The following is a 4,228-nucleotide window of genomic DNA, read 5'->3' as shown; positions in this document are numbered from 1 at the left end:
TTAACCTGCACTGAACTGCCAAAATCCAATGCATTTCGTGATCTGATCACAAAGCCAGACCCCACTTCCCCCACACTGTCTGCTGTAGCTCCCCAGGCTCTTCCTTTGAACCCCACATACCTTAGCCCATGCCGTCCTCTCCCTGACCATTCTCACAGGCTCTTTCGAGGACAGCACAGATTTATTACAGTCACAGTGTGCATCTTCTGCAGCTGGCTGGCCCAACCCGCAGAGCCCCAGCACTAACCATGCAAACTATTAGGTTCGACTGCTGGATTCCAGCGGTGACGGGCACTGAGCACCTGCCCAGGGCCCTGCAATTGCAAACGCCGATCACTCCACAGGTCTCCCTGGGTCAGGATCTCCCCTCCCTTCCAGGCTGACCAGAACAGTGGCCATTTGGTGGAGGACATCCCCCACCAATAAGGCTCCAGACAGCCCTGGGGAGATGGCCTGCAGGACTGGCAGTGGGACGAAGTTGGAGAGGCCCAGGTGTTCCATGTCCCACACACGGAGCAGCGTCACGCACATGCCGACTGTGCAGGCAACCCAGGTGTTGTCAGTGGGACCTTTCCCAGTGAGCACAAAGTCGTGTCTAGGCACAGGAGAAGAGGGGGGCTCTCAGCCTCCAGAAAGAAACCCCCAACTCCAGAGAGAGACACGCAGTCTAGGTCCTCTGCTGAGCGAAGATTTCTGCTGAGGTCCCAGATGTGGTTCCAGCTAGAGTTTACCAAGTGGCTGCCCCAGAGGACAGACCCCCCCCCTCCAGGGCAGGGAGAGCAAGCCGGACCTCCTCAGTCGTCTGTCCTGACAGAGGCCACAGCGCTCGGCCAGGAACTGCCAGCATCATCATCCCCACACTCTGGCAGGGAAAGCCGAGGCCCGGGGGCAACATGGTCCACAGAAAGCTTCTCGATCCTCTTCCCAGCAGAGAATAGGACATGCCAGGAAGACACAAGTCACATCTAGCAGTGGAACCAGAACAAGGAACACAGCCTCTGCCCATTTCCTGCACTGTGCTGCATGCCTGGCGTGAGGCTGAGTGAAGTCAGCAGGACTGAAGCACCTGGCGCAGCGCCTGGCACATGGCACGTGCTCAGTCAACGTCAGTTTCGGCCACTTTGGTGCAGGAGCTCGGCCTGGGTGGGTGAGGGCTGGGGTCTCTCTCTGGCTGCTGCCCTCACCTCCACTCTCTTCTGACCCTGAGCCCTGACTGGGTTTCTAGGAGGGCCTCCTGCCACAAGAGAGCACAGGGACTGCTACAGTGTACTGAGGGGCCCCACGGTGACAAAGGGCCACCACTGCCAGGACAGAGCTCTGCAGATGCCAAAGGGCCTCACGACCACCCCCTCAGTTGAAGGCCCTGGGGACTGGGCCACGTTCCTTACATGACAGGTACGGAAACAGGCTTGGGAGTTGACCTGCCTTGCCCAAGCTCACAGGCCCCACAAAGTGCAGAGCTGGGGCTAGCAGCAAACCTGACTCCAAACCCCAGTTCTTCCCATAAGGCAATGCCCTGAACCTGTCCCTGGAACACATCTGTCACAGGGCCTGTGGAAAGCCCAGGTTGGAAGGGTCACCGACACCTGTACACAATCTTCTGGCCCTCGGGAGCACTCCCTGGAGCCCCAGCCCACATCCTACTCCTTCCTCCTGGGACCGATGCTGATGTGTCTTCTCTGAGCTGGGCTGCAGCCCCCTAGGGCAGTGGTGCTCCCCCTCTGTGGCCTGCGGGGCATGGTGTGGTGTGGCAGGCCATCTTCCTTGGATGGCACCAGCCTCTCTGTGCCACCTCCTGTCGCCTCTATCGATCAGATCCGGGTACTGCTCAGGTAGGCCTTTGCAGGATAAATGAGCATCGCCCACACACAACCTGTTAGTGGCAAAGTTGAGGACCGAATTGTGAGATTGGAAGATGTCTCCAGAGTTGTCATGGAAGTGGACAGTGAAAGTCACAGTCATCACCAAAGGCAGGGTCTCCACAGCCTCCTTGTTCTGGGTGTACAGGACAGGGCTCGTGGAAACCCACAAGGAAGACACAGGAGACACCTGGGGGACAAGGAACAGGTGTTAACGATGACTCAGCACTGGGGACTGGCTCCCAGGAAACCCACCTCCCTAGGAGGAGACCCCTGTCCCTGGAGGGTCCCCATCTCAGGAGCAGCTGGGGGCTGGACTGACCTAGGGGTCACGAGAAGAGGAAAGGCTCATTCCCCAGAGTGGCCCAACCTAACAACAAGTTTCCCACCTTGCAACACAGTGGGCCGGCCTCACTGCAGGAAAACCCACCCAGCAGAGTCAAAATCCGCCACCTGGGAAAATGAGACTGTTATTCAAATCACAAAAAAAGGGCCTCTGGGCTGCAAATGTCCAGTTTCTACAGAGGACCTGCCTTTCAGGGCATTTAAAGAAGAATCGATGCCCTCTTGGACTGCAAAGGCAGCATTAACAGGGCTGGCACATGCACCCAGTGACCAGGGGATGGAGGCAAATGTGGTTTCTGGAGCCCAAAGGACCCGAGCTCCATAAACAGCAGCCTTGGTTCTCTGATTTCAGGTAAAAAACTATTCTGGCCAAAAAGTTACTGCCCCAAAAGTACACATTTCTTTAACAAAGTTAAATGGTCCAGTGTCTGGTATACAGCAAGCACTCAATGCATATTTGTTGAAACAGCATGACTCATCAGTCACTTTCAGTCACTCAAAACTAGGGTTGGGGGAGGTCCCTGTTGAGCACAGACCTTGAAACAAAAAGACATTGATCAATGAAACAGGCCTGTGCCTAGGCAAAGTCTAAAAATTTCAGCGGGCATGTACTTTCTGTCATCTAGGGCTCAGAAAGTGGTGTCAGTGAGACATGGAAAGAAGATTCCACTCAGCACCCTGCCAAGCCTGCCAAGCACTGTCTAGTGTGATCACATAGATGTCAGCAACCACTGTCCCCCCTGGGGGAGGCTCTGCTTCTTCTACATCAATTCATGCTTTCAGCCAGAAAATCACAGGGAGACGGAGTTATGCCAAAAGCTATTCTGAACAATTGGATTTTCATACAGATTTGTTACAGCAAGTGAGTAATTCACATCAGGATAGGAGGGGGCAGGGTGGGTGGTGAAGGGCAGGGCCCCTGGCTCACCTTGAGGGGCAGGTAGGCAGCGATGGTGATCCTGGCACGCAGGTGGCCGTGGCTGTGTTTGTAGCTCACCAGGAGCGTGGTGGAGCCCTGGGCCTCGGCTCCCACCCTGATGCGGGTGTACTGCTTAGAGCAGTGGCAGCCTCTCCACACAAAGAGGACCACATGGTCACCATGAACTTGCTTTTGCTGAGGAAAGGATGACAGTCTGAGGGTCCCTCTTTCATCCTGGGCTTGATATGCAATCTGATGTTTTTAAATTAAAAAGTTTTAATTTCAGTATACTTCACACAGATGTACAATTTACAATATTTTTTTCCACATATTGAACACATACTATATCCTGTACCAGATCAAGAAACAGATGATCGGCACCACAAACTCTCCTGGAGACCCATCTGATGTCTACCCCTGCCCCAAGGAAACCACTACCCTGACTGCTCCCAGCACAGCTCAATTTTGCTTGATGCTGTAGTTTCTATAAAGGAAATCGCTGAGCATAAACTCTTCTGTATTGGCTTCTTCCGCTCAATATTGTTCACGAGATTCCTCATCTGTTGCACATTGTACATCCTTTATCCACGTTTCTATATATTATGCCATTGTGTGAATACAGAGCAATGGATTCACCCACGCTACTGTGCACACTTCGGCTCCTTCCAGTTTGGGGCGTTCATCCACAGGGCTGCTAAGAACATCTGGGTCCCTTCCTTTTTGGGGACACACTTAGGCACATCTCTTGGGTGTGTCCCTAGGTGAGATTCCTAGGCCATGGGGGTGCACTGTTATTGCCAAATATCTTTCTCAAAGTGGTTACATCAATTGAAACTGCTACTAACAGTTGCCCTACATCCCTGCCTTTATTTTCCACCAATGTTTTCATTAAATTTTTAAAACCTTATTTATTTGGATTATGATAAAATACACATAACAAAAAACCTCCTAGCCTTGCACTTTTACATGCACAGTTCAGTGGCATGAAGTCCACTCACACTAGTGTGCAAGCATCCCCACCATTTATCAAACAACTCATCCCGTAAACTGAAACTCTGTACCCAATAAGCAGTAAGTCCCTAATTCCAATGACCCCACCCCACCC

General features: G+C 52.9%; 1 pseudogene; it reads right to left on the bottom strand.

Annotated features, from left to right (window-relative positions):
- LOC105813356 overlaps nucleotides 1-4,228 on the bottom strand; it is a 27,632-nt pseudogene that overhangs the window by 16,320 nt on the left and 7,084 nt on the right.

The sequence above is a fragment of the Propithecus coquereli genome, unplaced genomic scaffold (genome assembly GCF_000956105.1).
Source record: "Propithecus coquereli isolate 6110/MARCELLA unplaced genomic scaffold, Pcoq_1.0 Scaffold1, whole genome shotgun sequence".
In the NCBI taxonomy this organism is placed as follows: Eukaryota; Metazoa; Chordata; class Mammalia; order Primates; family Indriidae; genus Propithecus; species Propithecus coquereli.
This window is presented reverse-complemented; position numbering and strand designations above follow the sequence as displayed.